At 42.6% G+C, this 27,173-nt stretch overlaps 1 long non-coding RNA gene across 2 annotated transcripts; it reads right to left on the bottom strand.

Moving 5' to 3' along the window:
* Positions 1-7,435: 7,435 nt before the first annotated feature.
* LOC143818486 (uncharacterized) lies at positions 7,436-25,002 on the bottom strand. Of its 2 annotated transcripts, none has more exons than XR_013224584.1 (3): positions 24,960-25,002; positions 11,879-12,190; positions 7,436-8,106 (listed from the first exon to the last, which is right to left on the bottom strand). It is a non-coding gene; the product is annotated as an uncharacterized LOC143818486 (long non-coding RNA). The 2 variants fall into 2 exon arrangements; XR_013224607.1 differs by lacking the exon at positions 24,960-25,002 and adding an exon at positions 17,458-17,837.
* Between the last annotated feature and the right edge of the window lie 2,171 nt (positions 25,003-27,173).

Genomic DNA, 27,173 nt, shown 5'->3' with positions numbered 1-27,173 from the left:
CTCATGCGTCTTCTATCATGGAGACTACACAAACTTATTATAATCCATGGAGCTGTTCACATGTCCTTTTTTTTAGTGACGAAAAGTTCCAGATGAAAAGTTCCAGTACAAGTCTATAGGTCGATGAAAATGTCGTCCAGCACATGGCTGGCATAAGTGTACCGTCTGTATGCTGTCTGTCGCTAAGGTCGGGGGCACACGATCCGGAAGTAGCCGCACTTTAGCATGTTTGTCGTCTATTGAACGCATCGTATTAAACACTGAACCGTACGGATTCACGGCGTTCAGTACATTCTATGGGTGGAATTTCTCCGCATGTCCATCTCCGCAGGTGATCCGCAGCAACTCCGGATCATGTGCACTTACCCTTACAATGTCATGTATAGGAGAAGCTTTGTCATTTATTTACTGATGGTAAAAACTGACCCTCGGACCAAACACAGATGAAACGCGGATCCATAGCACTGATAATACTCTTACAATTTTATTTCTTTTTTTGGATAAGTGAAAAAAACACAGGCATCTAAATGAAGCCTAAGGCTATGTTCCCACGTTGCGGATTCGTGTGCGGATTTTTCCGCACTGTTTTTGAAAAATCTGCAGGTAAAATGCACTGCGTTTTACCTACGGATTTACTTTGGATTTCCTGCGTTTTTGTGCGGATTCCACCTGCGGATTCCTATTGAGGAGCAGGTGTAAAATGATGCGGAATCCGCACAAAGAATTGACATGCTGCGGAAAATACAACGCAGCATTTCCATGCGGTATTTTCCGCACCATGGGCACAGCGGATTTGGTTTTCCATAGGTTTACATGGCACTGTAAACCTGATGGAAAACTGCTGCAAATCCACAGCGGCCAATCCTCTGAAGATCCGCAGAGAATCCGCAACGTGTGCACATAGCCTTAGGCTGATAGGAGAAGAACAGCTACCTGAGGAGGTGGTCAACAACTCCAAATGTATGCTACAAAGAAACAAAAGTGGCAAGAAAGAAGCAAGTGTGAACAGTGCAAACTACTGTGACTGCATCTATATAGAATTTACCAATCCTTGCATACATCATAATCAATCTCAAGGATCATGGCAAATCATAGATATCACGACACTGAACTGCATCTGACTACATCCTCGGTTCTGCTATATTTTTGCATTCTTTTTCACTATTTCTTCTTTCCCAGCTGAGAGATTTAGATTTTATTAACCCCAAAATGTTGCATTTTGTCTGTTTTTTTCCTCCTTGTCTCCTCCTTTGCTTTCAGTTATCTGTCGCTGGTGATCGTTAGCTCTAATGCCTTGTCTCACAGCTCCCCCTTTAGTCTGTTCGCTATCTCTGTCTCATGTTCAAAGGCAGATCAATAGCAGTTTCCTAACAACCTTGACCTGTGCCTCTGGCCTCACAGCCCATTGTCTACAGCTGGGCTCGGGGAGGGGGGTCCGAGACTTTCTCACCATAGACCCTACATATAGCCAATCATGCCGGCCCACAAAAAAAAATATTTCTCCAGCAGGGGCTCAATAAACATCCCGCCAGGTCTGAGAGGAGCAGTATTCAACCACAAACTACGGCCCACAGTGAGATTAGACAACCACAATTCGATCTGCCATTGATCGCCGTGGAAGTAAAGAAAATATTACATTAATCTAAGGCAATCACTTTGAATATATGGAATATAGTAGCCAAGTATTTTTTAATTTTTGTTTTTATTTAAAATTTAGATTTTTTAAATTAAAAAAAATGGTATAAATTTCAATAATACTTCTACATTTGGAAAAGCAATGGCATTTTAAATATAGGGCAGAGGGACCTTTTGGGCTCCCATCAGGATTATTTGTAACTTCTTTTCCCCCATAATGTTGGCCAATTTCAATGATTTTTCATGGGGATCATTAACAGAGTCTTGGCCTCAGGGATGTTTGGTAAAATAATCAATTTTGTTGATTTTAATTAATATAAAAAAAATATTTCAAAGATATACAGATATACGTGGAAAATGCTAGGTAGTGTTGGAAAGTAAAAGGAGAAATGATTAAAATGAACATAATTCCTACAAATTCTTGAAAGAAAAAAAAAGTAAATGTTGAAATATAAAAAAAAAAAATTATAAAAAATCCCAAAATGTACAGAGTACATATTGCAATATCTATCTAGAGGGCGCTGTAAATGATTTGGTATCATATATAGAAAATGCAAAGAAATATGTAAAAAACTGCATTTACATTTCTAAGTACAAAATTCCAGGGTTTCTGCAATTAAAAAATACATTAAAAAAGGCAGCATGAAATCTCCACCAAAAATGCATAAAAAAGGGGAAAATGCATAAAAAGTGTAACAAAAATTATCAGCAGATTGCTATTGAATATTTTGGTGTGGACACCTGCAGAAAAAAAATAATGGAAAAAAACCCTGTGTTTTTGTGCGTGGGAGCAATAGCCAGATCAGTCACTTTGTAACCTCAGTGGTTTTGCACAGGCCCTATAAATAATGAACAATATTAAGGCTATGTGCACACGTTGTGGATTTTGCTGCGGATCCGCAGCGGATTCGACGCTGCGGCTCCACAGCAGTTTTCCATGTGTTATAATAATAATAATTTTTATTTATATAGCGCCAACATATTCCGCAGCGCTTTACAACTTATAGAGGGGACTTATACAGACAACAGACATTACAGCATAACAGAAATCACAGTTCAAAACAGATACCAGGAGGAATGAGGGCCCTGCTCGCAAGCTTACAAACTATGAGGAAAAGGGGAGACACGAGAGGTGGATGGTAACAATTGCTTTAGTTATTTGGACCAGCCATAGTGTAAGGCTTGGGTGTGCATGTAAAGCTGCATGAACCAGTTAACAGCCTAAGTATGTAGCAGTACAGACACAGAGGGCTATTAACTGCATAAAGTGTATGAGAACATGATGCGAGGAACCTGGTTATGTTTTTTTTTTGTTTGTTTGTTTGTTTTTTTTTATTAGGCCACACAGGGATAGTTAGGTTAATGTATTGAGGCGGTAGGCCAGTCTGAACAAATGCGTTTTTAGGGCACGTTTAAAACTGTGGGGATTGGGGATTAATCGTATTAACCTAGGTAGTGCATTCCAAAGAATCGGCGCAGCACGTGTAAAGTCTTGGAGACGGGAGTGGGAGGTTCTGATTATTGAGGATGCCAACCTGAGGTCATTAGCGGAGCGGAGGGCACGGGTAGGGTGATAGACTGAGACCAGAGAGGAGATGTAGGGTGGTGCTGAGCCATGGAGTGCTTTGTGGATGAGGATAGTAGTTTTGTACTGGATTCTGGAGTGGATGGGTAGCCAGTGTAATGACTGGCACAGGGTAGAGGCATCGGTGTAACGGTTGGTGAGGAATATAATCCTGGCAGCAGCATTCAGGACAGATTGGAGGGGGGAGAGTTTGGTAAGAGGGAGGCCGATTAGTAGAGAGTTACAATAGTCCAGACGAGAATGAATAAGTGAGACAGTAAGAGTTTTTGCAGAGTCGAAAGTAAGAAAAGGGCGAATTCTAGAAATGTTTTTGAGATGTAGATAAGAAGAGCGAGCCAGTGATCGGATGTGGGGGGTGAATGAAAGCTCGGAATCAAGGATGACCCCAAGGCAGCGGGCATGTTGCTTTGGAGTAATGGTGGAACCACACACGGAGATGGCAATGTCAGGCAAAGGTAGGTTAGTAGAGGGAGAGAACACGAGGAGTTCAGTTTTTGACAGGTTCAGTTTCAGATAGAGGGAGGACATGATGTTAGAGACAGCGGTAAGACAATCACTGGTGTTTTCTAAGAAGGTCGGCGTGAAAGCAGGAGAAGAGGTGTATAATTGGGTGTCGTCAGCATAGAGATGGTACTGGAAACCAAATCTACTGATTGTTTGTCCAATAGGGGCAGTGTACAAAGAGAAGAGGAGGGGGCCTAGGACTGATCCTTGAGGAACCCCAACAGTAAGGGGAAGGTGAGAGGAGGAGGAACCAGCAAAACATACAGTGAAGGATCGGTCAGAGAGATAGGAGAACCAGGAGAGAATGGTGTCCTTGAGGCCGATGGAGCGGAGCATAGTGAGGAGGAGCTGATGATCCACAGTGTCGAATGCTGCGGAGAGATCCAAGAGAATTAGCATGGAGTAGTGACCATTAGATTTAGCTGTTAGTAGGTCATTAGAGACTTTAGTGAGGGCAGTTTCAGTCGAGTGTAAAGAGCGGAAGCCAGATTGAAGAGGGTCGAGAAGAGAGTTATCTGAGAGCTAGCGGGTAAGATGGGAGTGGATCAGGCGTTCGAGGAGTTTAGAGATGAAGGGAAGATTAGAGACAGGTCTATAATTAGCGGCACAATTTTGGTCGAGGGAGGGTTTTTTAAGTAATGGATGTATGATGGCAAGCTTAAATGAGGAGGGAAAAATACCGGAAGTGAGGGAAAGGTTGAATATTTTTGTTAGGTGAGAGGTGACAGCCGGGGAAAGGGACTGGAGGAGATGTGATGGAATGGGGTCACTGGTGCAAGTGGTCGGGCGAGAAGATGCAAGGAGCCTGCTTACTTCTTCTTCTGTAACTGGTTCAAAGTCAGAGAGTGAACTAGATGCAGTGGGGGAGGGAGGACAGTGCCTGGTATGAAGAGATTGGGAGATGATTTCCTGTCGAATGTGGTCAATTTTTTCTTTGAAGTAATTGGCCAGATCGTCAGCGCGGAGATCTGTGGTTGGGGCCTGCTCTCTTGGGTTGAGTAGGGACTGGAAAGTGTCAAAGAGACGTTTAGGGTTATTGGACAGCGAGGTGATGAGGGTGTTGAAATAGGTTTATTTGGAGAGGTGAAGGGCAGAGTTGTATGTTTTTAGCTACTTTACTGTGTTGTACAGTACCATGTAAACGTATGGAAAACAAAATCCGCAGTGCACATGCTGTGGAAAAAAATGTGCGGAAACGCAGCATTGTTTATTCTGCAGCATGTCAATTCCTTGTGCGGATTCCGCAGCAGTTTACATCTGCTCCTCAATAGGAATCCGCAGGTGTAAAACCGCAGGTGGAATCCGCACAAAAACTGCGGTAAATCCGCGGGTAATCCGCAGTGCAGTTTACCTGCGAATTTTGCAAAAACAGTGCGGAAAAATCCGAACACCAATCCGCAACGTGTGCACATAGCCTAAAGGAGTTTCATGTTTCCACTTGTAAAATAATAACACTGAGGCCACGTTCACACTATCAGTATTTGGTCAGTATCTTACCTCAGTATGTGTAAGCCAAAACCAGGAGTGGGTGATAAATGCAGAAGTGGTGACGGGTTTCTATTAGGCCGGGATCACACATGCGAGAAATACGGCCGAGTCTCGCATGTTAATACCTGGCATTGCCGCCGTCACTCAGGAGCGGAGCGTGCGGCTGCATAGCAATACGTGGAGCCACACGCTCCGCTCCTGAGTGACGGCGGCAATGCCAGGTATTAACATGCGAGACTGGGCCGTATTTCTCGCATGTGTGATCCCGGCCTTAGGCTACATGCACGCGTAGGAAAAGAGGTGCAGAATTTTCTGCACAAAATCCGCAGCTCCTGGCAGAATCCGCAGCCGCGGATTTGCCACGGATTTTGTGCGGTTTTTATGCGGAATTGCTGCGGATTTTCTGCGGATTTTGCCACTGCGGATTTTTAACATGGAGGGGTGCAGAAACGCTGCAGATCCGCACAAAAGAAGTGACATGCACTTCTTTGAAATCCGCAGCAATTCCGCACTGATTTTTCCACACCATCTGCACAGCTTTTTTTTTTTTCCCATTAACTAACATTGTACTGTACATCACAGTGCGGATCTGCAGCGTTTCTGCGCGATAAAATCCGCTGCGGATCCGCAGCAAATCCGCACCGTGTGCACATACCCTTAGGGCTCATTTCCACTTGCGAGGAAAACGGACGAGTGCAATCCGATAAAAAATCGGATTGCACTCGGACCAATGTTATTCAATAGGTGTCTTCTCATTTGCGATTTTTTTTCCCAGCCGAAATCGGACTGAGAAAAAAATCGCAGCATGCTGCGATTTGCTGCGAGTCTCGGACGAGACTGGCCAATGTAAGTCAATGGGTGCGAGAAAAAAATGCACGCAATACGGACCATCTGTATTCCGTCCGTTTTTTACGGATACCTTACCATTCTGTGGCATAGAACACTGTAAATGGTCCTGTAAATGACTGTATAAAAATAGTTGCAGAGAAAAAAAACGGATTGCATACGGATGTCATACGGATGTGCGATTAAAAAATCGCATTGAACTCGCATGACAAACGCATACTTTTCATCCCTTATTTTCGGTCCAGATTACGGACCGTTTTTTTTTTTTCGCAAGTGGAAATGAGCCCTTATACTTTTCTTCTGATTGTTCCTCTCCTGGTTTTGGCTTCCAGATACTGTTGTGAAATACTGACCAAATACTGACCATGTGACCATAGCCTTATTCTCACCTCTGGTGCAGGTGCCGGTCCAACGGTGTTGGCACTGACCCTCCCAGAGCTCGCGTGACTTTTTTATGTCACGCAATACCTGTGGCCAATCAGAGGTCACTTCACTCTCCCTGACTTCGCACGTATCACATAAATCCAGAGGAAATGAGAGCTGCAGCATCTTTGGCTGACTCCTGATATATGTAATGTGTCCGATGGAGGGGAGAGTGAAGCCAGCTCTGGTTGGCAGCAGTGATCGCCTGACATAATGCTATGCAATCCCCGGGAGAAACAGTGCAGACACCGCTGGATTGGCGCCGGTACTGGAGGTGGGTATAAGGCCAGGGTCACACTTGCGAGTGTGATGCGAGAAACTCGCATCAATACCCGGCACTGCCACTGGCTCTCGGGACCGGAGTGTGCAGCTGCATAGAAATACATGCAGCCGCACGCTCTGGCCCCGAGTGCTGGGTATTGATGCGAGAGGGTCGCATCACACTCGCAAGTGTGACCCCGGCCTAATTGGTATTATCTTACAAGGTGGAAACATGAGAAGTGGACAACCCCTTTAAAAAAAAAAATATGAAAAAAAGTCTGATTATTTTATTAACAATTTAGGGGCAATTTTTTTTGGGTTAAATACACATTCCAATATTTTCAGACTTCATCGAGGTCAATTTGGTGTGAGCTATTTGCTTTTCAGGTGAAAATAATATTAAAAAATGTATTCTTATAATGTATTTTTTATGCAAATAATTTTAAGAATAATTTTCTTTTATTTTCTGACTAAAGGAATTTTTTTTAAAGGGCACCTGTCAGAAGTTTTTTTTTTACATATACAAGTAGTGGTACAGCTTTATAAGCATTTATTCCCCTAGGAAAAATTACATATTTTTGGTAAAGATCCAATGTGCCAGTAATGAGAATTGTAGAGTAGAAGTCACATGTAAATCAGGCTGGGAGTGCAATGGGGGTGTGACCAAAAAAGCTTTTCAAGTGCACTGACACGCCCCCAAAGCACTTCTAACCTGATTTTCATTAGATTTCTTAAGTGCATCAAATCTCTAAAAAAAATTGATATTTTTCTTTATCAAGGGTCACAACCATACTATCAATTCTATATGTAAAAACCTGCTGAAAGGTGTCCTTTTTACATTCTTTTAATGAGGGTAAAAAAAGAAAATTTTGGCAATATAGTATGTGGGAAAAGTATTTGGCATAATAAGCACCTAAAAAAGCATGATTCTAGCAAGGTCTTTAGGGGTTAAGCTATGCATTTTTATTATTTTTTTTCTATTCCATAGCATAATTCTATTGAATATAATTGGCGGCTCTCGGCGGATTATCGGCCTGGATATCACTAGGAGATGTTACCCCATTTGTTTTCCTTTAAGTCCAAATAACAAAGTGCATCTTGAAAACAATTATGCAGAATACATTCCTGGGCGCCCCCCCGCATACAGTCACACTGTTTACAGATTACACCATTGTTACATATAGAACATAATTATCCTTCAAAGCTTCCATCCTAATTTAAGGATTAAAAGGACAATTTTCAATGTTAATGCACCTCGTCTCTGGAACACGAGCAGACACCCGTCGGGCACTTCATAGGAGCAATCTGGCTGGGGTTGCGGAATTAGATCCGTGGCCGTCATAGGGGGGCAGTACAGGAAAACTCTGTGCGGGAGAGAAAAAAAAGGAATTGTTTTGTTTTCTTCCTTTGGAACTTTTATAATAGAGGACAAAGTGTAAAAAAAAGTCTGAGAAATAAATAAAAAATAGGCAAAAATTTACAAAAATGAACATTGGGTTCTTAGTCACGGTGAACCGCTCAGCGGGCTCCTAATAATTGTTTCTGTCGTTTAAAGGGTTATTCCATCTTCATAAATAGGTACTGTCGGATACAGCTTTTTAGAGCAATTTTCTAATTTACAGCTTATTAAAACTTTCAGCCGTTCTTGAGATATTAACACTTTTATTTACAGCTCGTTGCCTTGGAGACCGACCACCGCTGTTGGACGGCATTACACGCACAGTGCTTCCAAGTTCTTTTCTATTGCACTGTTTGGAAGCTGGCCAGGATCGCTTGTTTCTTTCCTAGTTTCCAGACAGCTGTCTGAACAGTGCTTTTCAAGTTAGACAGCAGCGGTGGTCGGTCTCCAGGACAACGAGCTGTAAACAAGAAAAAGTATTAATATCTCAGAATGGTTACAAGTTTTAAAAATAAGTAAATTGCAAAAGTGCTTGTTTTTAGCACTATCCGGCAATATTCAGCTATGTAGATGGGGAGAACCCCTTAAAGGAAGTCTGTCAGCAGAAAATCACTGTTCAAACCAAGCATAGCCTGAGCCATGCAGTGCACCCCCTACTTGTTTTCATTTTATCTCCGGCTTCCGTAAAGTCTAAGATGTCAATCAGTGCAGTTAGATGCGAAGATAAATGGAAACCATCTAGATAAGAGAGTGCATTGAACTGCTCGTCAACAATAAGTGCCTGTGCTTGGTTTGAACAGTCATTTTCTGCTGACAGACTCCTTTTAATGTAGAGTAGATATTTGGGAAACACTCCCAAACATTCACTTTAGGGCAGTCTCACACATCCAGATAATTCCGGTACCGGAAACAATCGGTACCGGAATTATCCGTGTCCGTATGCCCCTACGTTTCTGGTGTACATCAATGTGGCACACCTGCGGCACACGTGTGCCGCCCGTGTGCCCACTGGGTACCACACGCACCGTGCTGGGTACCACACGTACCAGCATCTGGTGCTGAATCCGCGATTCATATCTTCTATGCAGCAGCGTTTGCTGCATAGAAGATATGAATAATAGTGTTTAAAAGAAAGATCTATCTGTCCCCCGTCCCCCCACCCCCTGTGCGCCCCCCCGCTGTTCTGAAAATACTCACCCGCCTCCCTCGTTGGCTGTCGCTGCTTCCTGTCCTGGCCGCACCTTCTACTGTATGCGGTCACGTGGGGCTGCTCATTTACAGTCATGAATAGGCGGCTCCACCCCTATGGGAGGTGGAGCCGCATATTCATGACTCTAATCGGCGGCCCCACGTGACCGCATACAGGAGAAGGTGCGGCCAGGACAGGACAATGCGAGGGAGCCGGGTGAGTATTTTCAGAACAGCGGGGGGGCGCACAGGGGGTGGGAGGGCGGGGGACAGATAGATCTTTCTTTTAAACACTATTATTCATATCTTCTATGCAGCAAACGCTGCTGCAGGGAAGATATGAATGGCGGCTTCAGCACCATGTGGGGGGGACAGCGCTTACTGTAAGCGCTATCTCCAGCCAGGCACAGGGACTGCACACGGAGAACTTCCGTGTGTGGTACGTGTTTTACACGGACCCATTGACTTTAATGGGTCCGTGTAATACGTGCGCTCCCACAAACACTGACATGTCTCCGTGTTTGGCCCACGGAGACACGGTCCTCAAAAAATCAATGACATCTGCACAGATGCATTGATTTTAATGGGTCTACGTGTGTCAGTGGCTCCGGTACGTGAGGAAACTGTCACCTCACGTACCGGAGCCACTGACGTGTGAAACCGGCCTTAGTCAGTTTTTTTTTAGGTTTTTTTTTTTTTACTAAGCCTTGTCCCTATGGTTAACCCCACTGTCCAAACAGTGCAATACCGCACAGTCCGGAGCACCATATGGCAGCACACAGAGTGTCCAGCTCTGTAGTACCAAATAAATTATGTGAATATATTCATTATACTAACTCTGAACATTTTGAATACGGTATTCAATTGAATACTCTTGCCTAGCATCAAAACCTTCAAAAAGAACCTGAAGACCCACCTCTTCCGACAAGCCTACAACCTGCAGTAACCACCGATCGACCAAACCGCTGCACGACCAGCTCTACCCTCGCCTACTATATCCTCACCCATCCCTTGTAGATTGTGAGCCTTCGCGAGCAGGGTCCTCTCTCCTCCTGTACCAGTTATGACTTGTATTGTTTAAGATTATTGTACTTGTTTTTATTATGTATACCCCTCCTCACATGTAAAGCGCCATGGAATAAATGGCGCTATAACAATTAATAATAATAATAATAATAATAATAATAATAATTTAATGCAACTTTTTTATGTTTTTTTATTTGCCTGCAATATCCATTTCATGTGGTCGTAGTGACTGGCAGGACCAATGGGAGAAACCCAGAACGTGAATATTTTCCAACTTGTATTTATTAAAATGGACAAAACGGCTCCGGAATAACTTATTCCTAATAAATAATCAGATTCCTTTGTATAACTGCAAATCTAACAAATCTAAAACCTACTTGTCCTGTGGGGGTTAAAAAAAATAAATAAAAAAACTGCGAGGTAAATCAATAAAACAGTGTCACCTAGTGGCCAAATGCAGTCATCATGCTAATAATATTTAGCATTATATTTTATTAATAGCGATAATTTTTAATTATTATTTATAGAATTACAGTGTTATACTCCAGAGAATGAGGAAAAAAAATATTTGCGTACATGATTCAAATCATTCTCGGCACATTTCTTTTTGCACAAAAGAAAGAAGACGGAAAAAAAAGGAGAGGACAAAAAATAAAAAGTAGATAATAATTATAATAAGTAGTCATAAAATTATAGAAATACTAAACAACAATTATAAGTAAATAATAATAAAAATACTACTACTACTATTACTACTACTACTACTACTACTAATAATAATAATAACAATAAGCAATATTAATTAGACAATAAACAATAACTAAACATAATAATAAGAAGTACAAATAATAATAAGCAGAAATACTACTACTACTAATAAAAATAAACCATAGTAATTAGATAATAATAAACAATAATAATAAAACACAATAATAATAAGTATAAATAATCATAAACAACAATAATATATTTAATAATAATAACAAACAATAATGAGTAGATGATAATAATAATAAACAATTACTGGTAGTAGATAATAGTAAACAATAATAAGTAGATCATAATTATAAGTATTAATAAAATCATAAAAATAATAAACTACAATAATAAGTAGGTAATAATAATAAATAATAATAAGTAGGTGATAATAATAATACTATAATTATTAAATAATAATAAACAGTAATAGTCAAATACATTGTCAATTTATCATCAAATTGCCTTTAAATCTATAAACATGAAAAATCTCATAAAAACCATCAATGAATATAATAATAAATAATAATATAAAAATGCTAATTTAATAAACAAAAAAGCTATTAAACATCACTAAAAAGTGTAATTAAAGAATGCCAAAAAAACACAATTTAAACATTAAAATTACAAAAAATCATTAACAATTAAAATAAAGCTTATGAAAAAAATCAAGAGCTGTGAATGTAAACTGTAATTTCGACATATCTGTTCTTGGAATTAATATGCAATACCCTGGACTCATTGCCTGTCATAATAAATAACCTTACCTGTCCGGAATAATGGGGTTTGATAGCTTCATGTTATCTCTGATAGGTTTGGAGTCCATCTTATGGGGGTTAATGTACCCGACCAACATCATTTTTTACTAGATGACCTCACAGATGCTTAGCGCTAATGTATTTCTCTGCCGCCGTGCACCTAAAGCCTCCATTATATCATATACTGAATCCATCATTTACGGTCAATACTCCACAGCGCTCTTCAACCGCAAACTAAGAGAATGACTAAAATCAGGCTTCCACCTGTGATGTCTGTTTTGGGCTTTCCTTGTCTTGGTCAGGTAAATATTTGTCAAACTTCTGAATAAAAATGTAAGAAAAAAACATTAATTAAAATGAGAAATGATTTACAATAATAAAGTCTACTAGTTTTATGGACACCTATAGAATGTTTTTTTTTTCTAAATGAATGCATTTTGGACTAAAAATATTTTTGCACTTTGGTTTAATTAGAAATTTTGCACCGTTTGCTTTTTAATGCTGGCTGTAGAATGAGTTTACTGAGTATCCATCAGTGAGCTCATTCCGACAGGAGAGTTTTTACATCTTTTATCTGTGCTTTCCTCAGCTGATTCATGAGTTCAGCTTGACTTTTTATGAGGTTTGTGGTCAGAAATCAACTGAGAGGAGCTCTGAAAAAAGACAGATAAAAGAGATACAAGCTCTGTTATCCAAAAGTGCCCACTGATGGATTCTTAATTAACTCTTTATGCAGCCAGCAATAAGCAGGGACACAAACAGCCTTAAAAGCCAAAGGGTGCTTAATAAATACATTTTTAATGAAATCCAGTTGCAAAAATTGCCTTTAGTTCAAAATACATACATTTAAGAAAATAAAATTACCAACTAAAGTTTTTTATACAAGTGGAATCTTTTTACCTGGTGTAAATGCCGCTGTTCTTCTGAACCCGGCGTTGTTTTTCTTTTGTTCCTGCTCCTCTCCGTTCCTGAGATATGGCCCTCTTTTCCTTATATATAAATTTAGTTTTGTTAGACAAGTGGGTCTTGTCTTCAACTCTTCTCTGTGGGCATGTTCTTGAGGATAACGCCCACTTGGCTGAAAAGACTAAATTAATATACAGCGAAGAGAGGGCCATTTATCAGGAATGGAGAGGCGCAGGAACAAAAGAAAAACAGTGCCGGATTCAGGAGAACAGCAGCATTTACACCAGGTAACTACATGCTGATGGCAAGGGAAAGCTGAATGACAACTTTTTGCATGGGCCTCAACAACTACACAGGGTGACAACTGAAGTGGCCACCTAACAACAATCAAATGGATCCTTATTTATATTTTTTGGACTACTGTGAGTCTAGTTCTTCATTGCAACATTCTCAGCTTTTATATAATTTCACAACCGTTCCGCAACTCAGGAATATTGAGACTGAGTATTGTGTAGCAATCGTCAGATTTCTAGTCTCCGAGCTTTCCCGGTGATGGAGGGCTGCTGGCACAGATCCTGTTGGAGTGCTGGATGTGTGGGTGTTCGAGCAAATTGTGGAGGATTATTTGTATTTAGAATAACTGGAAGTTGTAACAATTAAAAATACAAAAGATATTTACAAATAAACATTGTGTGTCAGAGTTTAGTCTCTTCCATGCACATTCTTATGTCTGCTGCCATCGTCAGACTGGAGCACCTTGGGCCCACCAGAAAAAATCATTCTTGGGGCCCACTATGTAGCTACATAGAAGTAAATACAAGACCACCAATTGTGCTCTACGCTAATATCAGGGTATACTATAAGGTGGTACAGATCTTAATTATGTAGCAGGGGTTGGGCTAGCCCCCTCATAGAATATAATGTAGCCTCCCTCACAGAATATAATGCAACCCTCATAGAATATAATATAGCCCCCCTCATAGAATATAATGTAGACCCCCTCATTACCCTCTCCACCACCTCCCTCATTGTCCTCATCACCACCTCCATCATTGCCTTCTCACCCACCACCCCATCATTACCCTTTCCACCACCTCTATCATTGCTTTCTCCCCATCACCCCATCATTGCCTATTACACCACCTCCATATCATTGCCTCCTCCCCACCAGCACATCATTGTCCTTGCCACCACAACATCATTGCCTTCTCCCGCACCACCTCCATCATTGCCTTCTCCACAACCCCATTATTGCCCTTTCAACCACCTCTATGATTGTCTTCTCTCCTATCACCCACATCATTGCCCATTTCACCACCCCATCATTGCCTTTCTCCCCCACCACCTCCATCATTGCCTCCCCCAACACCCCCATTGCACTTTCCATCACCCGCATTATTACCCTGTCCACCACCTATACACACACACACCTCTGTGCATGTTCCCCCACAGACACACACACACACTCCTCTCTGCACGTTCCCTTGCAGACAAACACACACACACCCCTCTCTGCACGTTCCCCCGCAGAAACACACACACCCCCCTCTCTGCACGTTCCCCCGCAGAGACACACACAGCACAACTCACCTCTCCTCACGTTCCCCCGCAGTGACACACACCTCTCTGCACGTTCCCCCGCACAGACACACACACAGCACCACTCACCTCTCTGCACGTTCCCCCACAGAGAATCACACACACAGCACCACTCATCTCTCCGCACGTTCCCCAGCAGCATCTTCATCGCTGGCAGCTTTCTCTCTGGTACAGCCGCGCGCTGAATGCTGTCATCCAGCTGCGCTGCGGTATCAGACAGGAAGCGCCACACACGAAGCAGGACAATTCCCTTCAGCTCCGCTCCACTGCCATTTTCTCCCATAGGCAGCAGAGCTGCCGGCATCGCTCCGTGCACATGAGGGCAATCTGGCCGGTGCCTTGGGGCCGGATAAACAGGCCAGATTTCCCTCAGTGTTAGCCACCTGCAGGGGCCCCCCTCCACCTCCGTTGCAGCCGCACTGGCTTTACATGTGGTATAAGCTGCAGCCTGCGGCTAACAGTGAAATGAATATTCACCCCTCTCCACGCCCATGGGGGCGTGGGGAAGAGTGAATAGTCATTTCTCTTTAGCAGCGGGGACAGGCTTCTGCCTCCTGTCTCCCGCTGCTGTTCTGTTGGCATCAGGCAGGCACCCCTGACTCGGGGACCCCATAGCAGCTGCATGGTGTGCCGCTATTAGCAACACGCCACTGGCTGGGGGCCCCTGGAGCAGCGGAGGCCCTAAGCAGCTGCCGGCCCTGTATGCCAGCAGGTGTTAGTGCCTGGCCCCACCGAAGAATCCTCCGGGTGTCCGGTGGGTCAGTCCGACCCTGTCTTCTTCACAGTAGATTTGGAATGAGACATTAAAACGGCTAGAAGGCTACAGTTACTGGAGAGACACCAGACATTGTCACCCCTTCCTTAAAGGGAATCCGTCAGCAGGTTTTTGCCACCTAACCTGAGAGCAGTGTGATGTAAGGGTAGAGACCCTGATGTGTCACTTACTGGCCTGCTTGATGCAGTTTTGATAAAATCTCAGATTTATCAGCAGGAGATTATCACTAGAGGACAAGTAAACCTTCTGCCAGGTAGTGCAACCCGAACCCCACCACTGATTGGTTTTCTGTTTACACTCTGCATAGGCAGAAAGCTGCCAATCAGTGATATCGGAGGGGTTGTACAGAGCTCAGCATTCATGGAACTGCTAGAGAAAACAGTGATTTTATCAAAACTACAGCAAGCAGCCCAGAAAGTGACACATCACTGGAATCAGAGTGTTTGCCCCTATATTATGCTGCTTTCAGATGCAAACACTTGGTGATAAATTTTGCTTATACTGGCCTTAAAGGAAATCTGTTACTAGGATTATCTGGCTGATCTGAGAGCAGCAGAGACTAACTGGGTCAGCCGCAGTCCTGGTGTCTATAAGGGACTGCCTATCTCGCCCTACAGCCATTGATTGGAGAGGACTTTTTGGCAAGATGTCCAGTAAGCGACCCAGCGATGGAATTGGGGCTTTTGTTGATTTTGGATGCAACACCGTTACGTTGTATGCAAACAATGGATAGAACTCAAGAAAGTGTCAGAGACTCAGAGGCCACTTCGCCAGTGTGGCCACTGAGCCCGGTGTGCACTACATGTATGGGACAGGCTCCGGATGTGTGCAGTCAACATCTGCCACTAACAGCAGAGATTGGAGCCAGCGCAGATCACAGCAGTTTAACCCCTTAGATGCCGCTGTCAATTGTGACAGCAGCATTTAACAGGTTGGAATTGGGGGATTGTCCCTTGTGATGCCCATGGGCCCTTTGCTCGCAGCTCAATTGTGGGGTTGCGATGACGTAATTGCAGTCAGGTTCTACTGACTCCTCTGCGTATGCTTATTTTTACACCTATGAAGCTCAGCCTGTGGTGATTTTAGAATACACTATATAACAATATTTCAATCACATGTTCACTGACCAAAAAAAAAGGAAACATATTTAAAAAGAAAATTAAAAAAATTGAATTTCACCTCTTTTCCCTTTTCCTACACAGTATAAATAAAATGAAAAAAAAGAACATATTTGGTATTGCTGTGTGTATAACTTTCCAAGTTAATAAAATATCCAAATATTCATCCCATACAGTGAAAGCCAAAATGGAAAAAAAAATCAAAATGGCTGAATTTCTGTTTTTTTGCCCCCAGGTAAATAAATGGAATTCATGGCTATCAGAAAGTTGTTTTGCATTGTGGGGTCAGGATCTCCCTAACTGGGAAGTATGGAGTCATAAAAGAGCTACCAGTTGCTGGATGACATCCTCCTCCTTCCATATTAATAAGACGTTGAGTGCTGTCCCATGGCAGTGTATCCTCGCTCCTGCGTTATTTACATGTTCTGTATGGCGGCAGTAGAAGCGCGGAACGTGTTGGTCCTTTATAAATAAACACAGCCCGGTATTTTTACGTCTGCAAACTGGAACCACATGAAACAGCCCGAGAGAAAATAAATACTAAGTTAGGACTCTCCGAATGTGACTGGTGTAAATTACCCAAATTACCTGGCCCTCAAATGTCATTTCTCAACATTGTTTGAAATGATGATAGCAACAGTTCGGGCGCAAAAACCACCCATACATTTCTTGCTACAAAATTATTAACCCCTTTTGGGAAGCGAACAAGCTTAACTGTATAGAAATCCACGGACGAATATAAAATAACATTAAAAAAAGAATCGAAAAGTCATCAACCAATAAGGCCCCCGCTAGAGTCCCCAAAGGGGACTTGTCTGCAGAGGATTTCTATCTAGAAACAGGAAAGTCTGAGCCCTCTCTGACCATTCAGCCTTGAGAAAACCTGGTTCACAGGGACGTGGCTTGAAGCTCCTGGCCCCAATACAAAATCTGTAAGAAAGCCCCAATTGGCCATGCGATATTTATAATACTGGCATATGGTAGACCCCTAAATAAGTACAAAATCCTCTGCTAATTATTTTTTTATTATATCTTATCTATATCCGGACCTTTTACCATTTATACTGAGTGTAACTCTAATCTTGCCAACCAAACCCCTTAGATGCTGCGGTTAATAATGACCGTGGGATCTAAACGGTTAGAGAAATTAAGTTCCCTTTTCCACCCCATTGGTGCTTCCAGTGGGGTACCATTGGGTTTCCACAGTCCCCAGGATGTCTAATGAAGACCCTTGGGATCGACCATCTTTGAACTTCTTTTGGCAGGTAGGAATATTGGCAGGTCAATATTGCAGGGTATGATATTAGCAATAAAGCCTGGTCGACTGACCCAATAGAACTAAAAAAAAAAGAAAGACATGTAAAAATGAAGCAAAATGTTTAAAATAAACAAAACAAATGTCAAAATAAAAAACAATATGTTTTATTACCTACATTACAAAAAAAAGTAAAAAGTCCACCCTTCAACCATAACAACACAAACTACAAGGCTTTATTTATCCACCGTGTTGAATGGCTTAAAAAAAAATAAGAAATAATGCAAGAAATTTGTTTTTTGTTTGTTTTTTCATTGAGCCTCCCCAAAAAAGTCTGAAAATAGAAAAGAGTTTAAAGGAGTTAGCTCATTTGAAAAAACGTATTGTCCATAGGCTCTGTTAATCTTAAAATAGTCTTTCAAAAGTCTAGGTTTTTTAGGTTAATAGACAAAAGTTTTCTGAAAGGGTACAAGCCATTTTAAGCATTACATTTTGTTTGCAGGTAGTCACCACTAGGGGGAGCTTAGGATTTCTCATAATACACCAAATGCAATTATAGCAGTCTGCAGTATTCACCTGAGCTCCCCCTAGTGGTGGCTGCGGGCGGACAATGTTGTGCCTGGTACAAAATCAGTTTGTGCAATTCCAGAAATGTGTAATGGAGACAGATTAGAACAGTTTTAACATCTCAGCTCCAATCCCATCTATGGAGTGCAACATTACACTAAATAATACCACTGCCATTCCCCATTTTCCAAACGGTTAGCTACAGGGAACAATAGATTGCAAACAATGATGTAAAGCAATTTGATGTAAGCTAGAAGTTTAGTGTCCCTTTAAACAGAATCTGAGACTGCTATCATGTCCTTTGCCAATAAAATCTTAACCCCAAGTCTCCAAAGTCCAATGAAACCACCGATTCAATCTCCGATAACTTACCGTACATTGATTCGTGCTCCCAATTTAATCACTGGGTCGATCATCCTAAACCAGTATAATGCACTGATTCAATCTACTTTGCCCAGTATATTGCACAGATTAAATCAGGTGTATAAAAAACCACATTGCTTCACCCCAGGAAGTATAATTCACCAGTTTAATCTTCTGTATCCATTAACATGCACTGATGCAATTTATTTTGCTCAGTATTGCACACCAGCTCAGTTTACCTTTAATATGGGGAACACAGTATACAGACTAACGTGAACGCCATTTCACTAACCCGTTAATAAAAATAAACAGTCATCTGTTTTACATTTTTTTGGTCCCTTAATTTTGCTCATTGGTAAATGATGTCTTCCAACAAGAAACAGTTCAGTCATCCAGTATACCTGCCTGATTGCTGAATTTCGGTTTTGATGATTGGGGATTTTTTGGAGTCTCGTCCAAGAGCATTTGGCACTAAAGTACTGTTTTTCATTGTATAGAACACTGACCGGTCAGCGATTGAAAAGTCTCTGCCCAAATACTCGGACTGAAAGAAAAGTGGAATGTTTATCTGTGACAGTCATCCTTGGGGTCTAACTAGCTAACTAGGAAATGGGGAGCCTTGGCAATTGCACAGATTAAGGAAACTGCTCACTAAAACAATCCTTGGGCATCCACTCTATCCTAACTTTTGTAACACAGTCAATTTCAAATGGATTGCATCGTGGCAAACCAAGAGACACATGTCAAAAGGAGTTGCGGAGGTTGAGAGTCCAAGAGGGCTAATTTGGATAGCGGGTGAGTTATATGACCATCTAAAGCCACTCGTCAAGGTAGGGTTGATGGTGGGATGTATTGATGATCTGTGAAGGACACTCACAAGGGGGAGGTTATTTTGAAGCCAAGGTCACTCCTAAAAGGAGGTTTTTATGGTTTGGTGAGTTGATGACAAGCCAAGCCTACTCAAGAAGTATGTTTGGAGATATTGAGAAAGTTTCATGGCTAGCCATGAAAGAGAGAGTTTGATGGGTTGATGGCAAGCCAAGGTTGTTTATCAAAGGAGAGTTTGATGGGTTGATGGTCAGCGGCCAGTCAAGGGCACTGAAGAAATGTGTTTGGGGATGGTGGGATAGTTTAATGGTTAGTCAAGGGTGCTCATAAAAGGAGGCTTTCATGGGCTTATGGCCAATCAAGTGTGCTCTTCAAGGGAGGCTTTCATTGGTTTATGGCCAGTCAAGGTTGCTTATCTAAGGAGGCTTTCATGGGTCCATAAGCAGTCAAGGATGTTCATCAGGAAAGGCTTTTATAGTTCCATGGGCAGTTAACAATGCACATCAGGGGAGGCTTTAATTGATTAATGGGTATTAAAGTGTGCTCATCAAGGGAGGGTTTGATAAGTTGATGGTCAGTCAACGTTGCTCAAATAGTGTGGTTTAGAGATGGTGGGACAGTTTAATGGACAGCAAGGGGACTTGTCAAGGCATGGTTTGATTGGTGGATGACCAACTAAGGGCACTCATAAAGGGAGGGTTTGATGGGTTGATAGCCAGCTAAGATCCAACAATTTAGTAGGAGTGTTAGTGATGGTGGAGTGTTTTCATTGTTTGCAAAGGGCACTCAATAGTAGAGGAGGGGTTGATTGTACGATGATTTGACAGTCAGTGAAGTCCACGCAAGAAGTGTGCGTAGGTTGGTTGTGGAAGAATGTTTTGTCAATCAGCTGTATGCACTCCAAAGTGTGTTGTTTGAAGGCAAAATAATATTTAGAACAGGAATAGAAGTCTGGTTTGATCTTCCCTTCTCTTATACCTTCATCATTGCCCCTACGTACAAACCCAATTCTATCACCGATAATTATACATACAAATAAGAAACCAATTGGTTACACATTAAATAAGCTGGCAGCGGTGGGTTAACACACTCATATATAGAATTTTTTTCTTCTTTTTTTGTTCGTAACACAGAAAGGGGCAGAGCAGAAGCTTCTTTGTAATCATGTCTATATTACCCTGTCATATGCATTAACTCAGACAGCCCTTATGTGCAATACATAAAATTGCCATCATTTTACTCTCTTTTGTCTTCTTACATTCCCATGAAGATGTGAGGCATCACTGTCTATCTCTGGCTTTTCTTTCCTTCCCCCTCCCTCCTTCATCTGCTTCCTTTAAACTTTTCTGCATGGAAGTGAAGAGTGTTTATATTCAAATAGCGGCCAGCAAATCTTCATTTTCTACCTTTTTTCCGACTCTCTTCTAAACCATTTGCGGAAATTTCGACAGAATCACTTTTCCTCCACTTTTCCCGCTGTTCTGTAGGTGATCTTTGTATGTGATGTGTATGAGATATTAAACTAACAGAGGTAGATTACGTACACATCTGCGCTGGGAAATTATACCCTACCCATTACCGGAGACAAAAGACGCCAATTACAGATTCTTATAATGTGAGAGATGGAATGTACAGTATTTAGAGGGGATTGTTTCTAAGTGCCGCTGTGTGCACACAAAACAGCAAAAATATAAACCCGCAGATCAAATGAAATGGAGATAGCAATGTAAACCATGACCTAATCCGCTCTTCTGTGTCTGAGATGTCATCCAGACCAAGCACAGGTTAAAGCGTGGATTTGTAAAGCCGGTATCGATATCAATGGTCCGTATTCCACTACTGGCCCTGCAGATGAGACATGAAGTTAATTTTTACTCTTTTTGGGGGGGTATTATGCTTTCCTCCAGATGGAAAAAAAGTCTCCATACTATACCATGTCTCTTTCTAGAATGCAATGTTTGACTTACACTGTAGCAACCTACTGGTGGCACTAGAGAACCCATTTCTATCTTCCGGAGGTTCATTTGCATACTTTTTTTTCTCTGGGAGCATTACACATAAGACAAGATCATAAGGAAAATCAGAGATACAGGAACATTAAAAGTGCATTATTCCATCTGTATTCTTCATCACCCATGGCAGCAAATTTATTTTTAAAATAACTAAAAAAAGGTAATAAAATAACTAATACTCACCCCTGTAAAAGGACCTGTTACCAAGAAAAAAATTGCCATTTAATGTACTTATTTTATTTCCGATGCTCCCTTGAGTATTTAGCGTTTTGTTTTCTTTAAATCTGTCATACGGTTCCAGAGATATGGGACATTTATTTAGTGCAATTTTTTATGGTACTTCCCCTAGGGGGCGTGACTCACAGAGAAATTATGCAGAGCTGACTAAAGACACACCCCAGAGGAACCGGTGAGTCACACCCCCATTAGCACTACATAAAAACCCATATCTCTGGAACAGATTTAAAAAAGAACAAAACCAGAATACTCAGGGGAGTAGCAGGAATAAAAGAGCAAAAACTGGTAACTTTTGTCTTGGTGACAGAACCTTTGTAAGAAAATATCATTGATCACTGCTATGGCAAATCAATAGACAGCATGTAATAAATGGAAGCATGGTCTCTTTACACCAATAAAACCTACATCTAATCTGCACAGACTCCAAAAGATGGACAAAAGGCCCTATACACATAAAATTAGGAAGTCAGAACATGCCGGCTGTCTTATACATATGGGGGCCTCCTGACTTTCTCCTAACAGATAAAGAAGGCTTGGGCATGTTGAATTTCAATATACCTGATCCTTTTGTACTCAGGTCACATAAGCCACCATCAGAGGAAGAACACGATTTATTACGCCCACTTAACCTTGGTCAGAAAAAATAGCTATTCCTTCCAACCCACCCCCCTTGGCAAAATCCAAAAGAATCGGGAGGCCCCCAAACACATTAGATGGTTGGTCAATCTGAACAATATTGGTGGTTCGGACAGCTTTGACCTAAAATGTATAGGGGGAAGGGGTTAAGTGTTTAGGTCTTTCCGGCAAGTTTTCCCTTTATTTTGGAACTGTTCCCTTTTTCTTTTCTTTTTCTCTTCTTCCCTCCAGTCTTTTTTTCTACTTTTCTAAGCACTGGACTCTTATATTAAATGTTGGGTTGTGATTTATGTTTAAAAAAGCACTCCGACATTTTTTCTTTGCACATATAATGTTTACTCATCATCAACATTCTTGTTATGTAATGTCAGCCCTGGCTGACCAGCCTGACCAAAGAACTGAGACGGTTGTTCCGGGGTTGCTGAGCGGAGATGGAAGAGATCCCATTCTGCCGAGCACTTTATCACATGCAAGCAGTCCCTCGCCAGCTTCAAGTCCACACTCACTGTCGCAAAACAAACTTACTTCTCATCACTCATATCCTCCCTGTCTCACAACCTTAAACAGCTTTTCAACACTTTCAATTCTCTACTCAGTCCCCCAGCACCTCCTCCCTCTCCTCTCATTTCTGCTGAAGACTTTGCCTCTTTCTTTAAGCAGAAGATCGATACAATCAGAGAAAGCTTTGGCCCGCAGCCCCCAATGCCCCTCCTCTTAACTGCTCAGCCCTATTCTTCCAAAACTAGCTTTTACGCCATGACAGAAGCTCAGTTCTCCACCCTGCTGTCAAGATCACATCTCACCAAAAACTACTGGAACAACACGTCCATCATGAACTGTCTGCCCACCTCTCCTCCTACTCCCTCTTTGACTGGTTACAATCTGGCTTCCGACCGCATCACTCAACTGAAACTGCCCTAACTAAAGTCACCAAGAGCAAGCAACACTACTCTGTCCTCCTCTTCCTGGACCTGTCTTCTGCCTTTGCACTGTGGACCATTCCCTCTTGCTACAGATTCTGTTATCTCTTGGCATCACAGATTTGGCCCTATCCTGGATCTTGTCATATCTAACAAACCGGACATTCAGTGTCTGCCTCTCCCACACCACCTCCTCACCTTGCCCCCTGTCTGTCTTTGTTCCCCAAGGCTCAGTTCTAGGACCCCTGCTCTTCTCCATCTACACCTTTGGCCTGAGACAGCTCATGGAATCCCACGGTCTGCAGTATCATCTCCACGCTGATGATACGCAGATCTACCTATCTGGACCTGACATCACCTCCTTACTGACCAAAATCCCACAATGTCTGTCCACTATTTCATCTTTCTTTTCTACTAACTTTCTAAAACTGAACATGGACAAAACAGAATTTATCATCTTTCCCCATCTCACTCTACCCCTCCACCAGACCTATCCATAAATGTCAATGGTTGCTCACTTTCCCCAGTCCCGCATGCTCGGTGCCTCGGGGTGATCCTCGACTCTGCCCTCACTTTCAAGCCATATATCCAAGCCCTTGCCTCCTCCTGCCAACTCCAATTCAAAAACATTTCCCAGATCCGTACATTCCTTGACCAAGCAACTTCAAAAACGCTTGTGCACGCCCTCATCATCTACCACCTTGACTATTGCAACTGTCATGTTCCCAATGGCAGGGAATTAAACACATAACACGGGCAAAAACAGGACGAGCTCTAGGGTGATGGAACCTGAGCTGCCCGCGATCCTGAACCTCAACACTCAACTAACAGCAGCCGGGGAACGTTCCTGGGGGGACTCTAGACGTCTCGCGCCAGCCGGAGATCTAGCTACCCCTATCAGAAGAATCACAGACCTATCTTGCCTCCAGAGAAATATTCCCACAGAAATAGCAGCCCCCCACATATAATGACGGTGAAATGAGAGGAAGGCACAAACGTAGTTATGAAAACAGATTCAGCAAAATGAGGCCCGCTTAAGCTAGATAGCAGAGGATACAAAAGGTGAACTGCGCGGTCAGCTTAAAACCCTTCAAAATACCATCCTGAAATTACTTGAACTCATGTGCCAACTCATGGTACATGAGTGGTAATTTCAGCCCACTAGAGCAACCAGCAGCAGAGAATTACATATCTGCAAGCTGGACTAAAAACATGAAAGCAAACATGAAACAGGGAAATCCAGACTTAGCTTGTCTTGAAGGCCTAGGAGCAGGTAGCAAAAGTAACAGAGACACACTGATACATTGATAGCCGGCAAGGGAATGACAGGAAAGCCAGGTTAAATAGGAAACACCCAGCCTCTGATGGACAGGTGGAAACCAGAGACCGCAACCCACCAAAGTCACCCAGTACCAGCTGTAACCACCAGAGGGAGCCCAAAAACAGAATCCACAACATGCAACCTCCTACTCTCTGGTCTCCCCTCTAGCAATCTTGCACCACTCCAATCTATCCTAAACTCTTCTGCCCGACTAATCCACCTGTCTCCCCGTTATTCCTCAGCCTCTCCTCTCTGCCAAGCCCTTCACTGGCTTCCTATTGTGCAGAGGCTCCAGTTCAAAACCCTAACTATGACATACAAAGCCATCCACAACCTGTCTCCTCCATACATCTGTGACATGGTCTCCCGGTACTTACCTACGCGCAAACTTCGATCCTCTCAAGATCTCCTTCTCTACTCCCCTCTTATTTCTTCTTCCCACAACCACATACAAGACTTCTCCTGTGCTTCCCCTATACTCTGGAACTCTCTACCACAACACATCAGACTCTTGCCTACCACGGAAACTTTCAAAAGGAACCTGAAGACCCACCTCTTCCGACAAGCCTACAGCCTGCAGTGATCCTCAGTCTGCTGAACCGCCGAACAACCAGCTCTAACCTCTCCTAGTGTATCCTCACCCATCCCCTGTAGACTTTGAGCCCTAGAGGGCAAGGTCCTCTCTCCTTCTGTACTTGTGTGTGCATTGTTTTTGCTCATGTTGATTGTAATTGTATATGTATGCCACTTTCACATGTAAAGCGCCATGGAATAAATGGCGCTATAAAAATGAATAATAATAATAATAATTTCATCAAACTACAGTTACATCTGATATTTGAAAGAGAGGGAGACACAAAGCGCAAGATAGGGTCTTATCCCACAAATAAACCAGAGAGCTTCCAAAAAAAAAACCTCTCACCTGATATTAAAAAGTCACAGCGTGTGTAGATATAGGCTGTTGCAGATCTACGAGTCGATCAATGACCAGATAATACAGTATACTGCATAGGAAATGTGGATTACGTCCGCGCTGCCTTAGTAATAAAATTCCAGAGTGATGAATTTTAACAGTGGTTTATTCAACGCGTTTCAAGGTCATTAAGACCCCTTCTTCCGGAAATATCACATACAACATACATAGGTAGTGCACTTACAGTACAGATCAAAAGTTTGGACACACCTTCTCATTTAAAGATTTTTCTGTATTTTCATGACTATGAAAATTGTACATTCACACTGAAGTCATCAAAACTATGAATTAACACATGTGGAATTATATACTGAACAAAAAAGTGTGAAACAACTGAAATTATGTCTTATATTCTAGGTTCTTCAAAGCAGCCACCTTTTGCTTTGATGACTGCTTTGTACACTCTTGGCATTCTCTTGATGAGCTTCAAGAGGTAGTCACCGGGAATAGTTTTCACTTCACAGGTGTGCCCGGTCAGGTTTAATAAGTGTGATTTCTTGCCTTATAAATGGGGTTGGGACCATCAGTTGTGTTGTGTAGAAGTCTGGTGGATACACAACACTACTGAATAGACTGCTAGAATTTGTATTATGGCAAGAAAAAAGCAGCTAAGTAAAGAAAAACGAGTGGCCATCATTACTTTAAGAAATGAAGGTCAGTCAGTCCGAAAAATTGGGAAAACTTTGAAAGTGTCCCCAAGTGCCCCAAACCATCAAGCGCTACAAATAAACTGGCTCACATGAGGACCGCCCTAGGAAAGGAAGACCAAGAGTCACCTCTGCTTCTGAGGATAAGTTTATCCGAGTCACCAGCCTCAGAAATCGCAGGTTAACAGCAGCTCAGATTAGAGACCAGGTCAATGCCACACAGAGTTCTAGCAGCAGACACATCTCTACAACAACTGTTAAGAGGAGACTTTATGCAGCAGGCCTTTATGGTAAAATAGCTGCTAGGAAACCACTGCTAAGGACAGGCAACAAGCAGAAAAGACTTGTTTGGGCTAAAGAACACAAGGAATGGACATTAGACCAGAGGAAATCTGTGCTTTGGTCTGATGAGTCCAAATGCGGTGCGAAAAGTGCGAGACGCAGAAAAGGTGAACGTATGGAGTCTACATGCCTGGTTCCCACCGTGAAGCATGACGGAGGAGGTGTGATGGTGTGGGAGTGCTTTGCTGGTGACACTGTTGGGGATTTATTCAATATTGAAGGCATACTGAACCAGCATGTCTACCACAGCATCTTGCAGCAGCATGCTATTCCATCCGGTTTGCGTTTAGTTGGACCATCATTTATTTTTCAACAGGACAAGACCCCAAACACACCTCCAGGCTGTGTAAGTGCTATGTGACTGGAGTGCCCCCAGTAGGGCAATGGGGTACTCGGTACCGGGCCCTTCGGTTCTCAGCGGGGATGTCACGGTGGCTGACCTGGTCCGTGGCCCTAGGGGCGTCCGTTGTAAATGGGGGAAAGGGCTTTAAAGGGATAATGTTCGTGACGGCACCTGTGGTATTTGGTCAGAGTGACCGACGCTGCTTAGGGGTCCGCTTTGGTGATGCAATGGCAGCTAGATGGTATACCTTCCCACAGGTGAAGTGTATCCCCAGGACTTCCCAGAGTGTAGATGGTGGATGGTGTGAGGCGCGGTGAAGAATGAGGACACAAGTTTGCAGTCTCTTTACCTTTACTGAAGGCTTCAGCATCCACAGTCCAGAGTACAGACCACAGGGTAGGCAGAGTCCGGCCGGTCTGAAGGCAAATCCAGAGCCCCCTTATCCAGGTGGAAATCAGTAGC

The sequence above is a fragment of the Ranitomeya variabilis genome, chromosome 1, assembly GCF_051348905.1.
Source record: "Ranitomeya variabilis isolate aRanVar5 chromosome 1, aRanVar5.hap1, whole genome shotgun sequence".
In the NCBI taxonomy this organism is placed as follows: Eukaryota; Metazoa; Chordata; class Amphibia; order Anura; family Dendrobatidae; genus Ranitomeya; species Ranitomeya variabilis.
The sequence above is the reverse complement of the archived record's forward strand: the minus strand, read 5'-3'. Positions and strand labels throughout refer to the sequence as shown.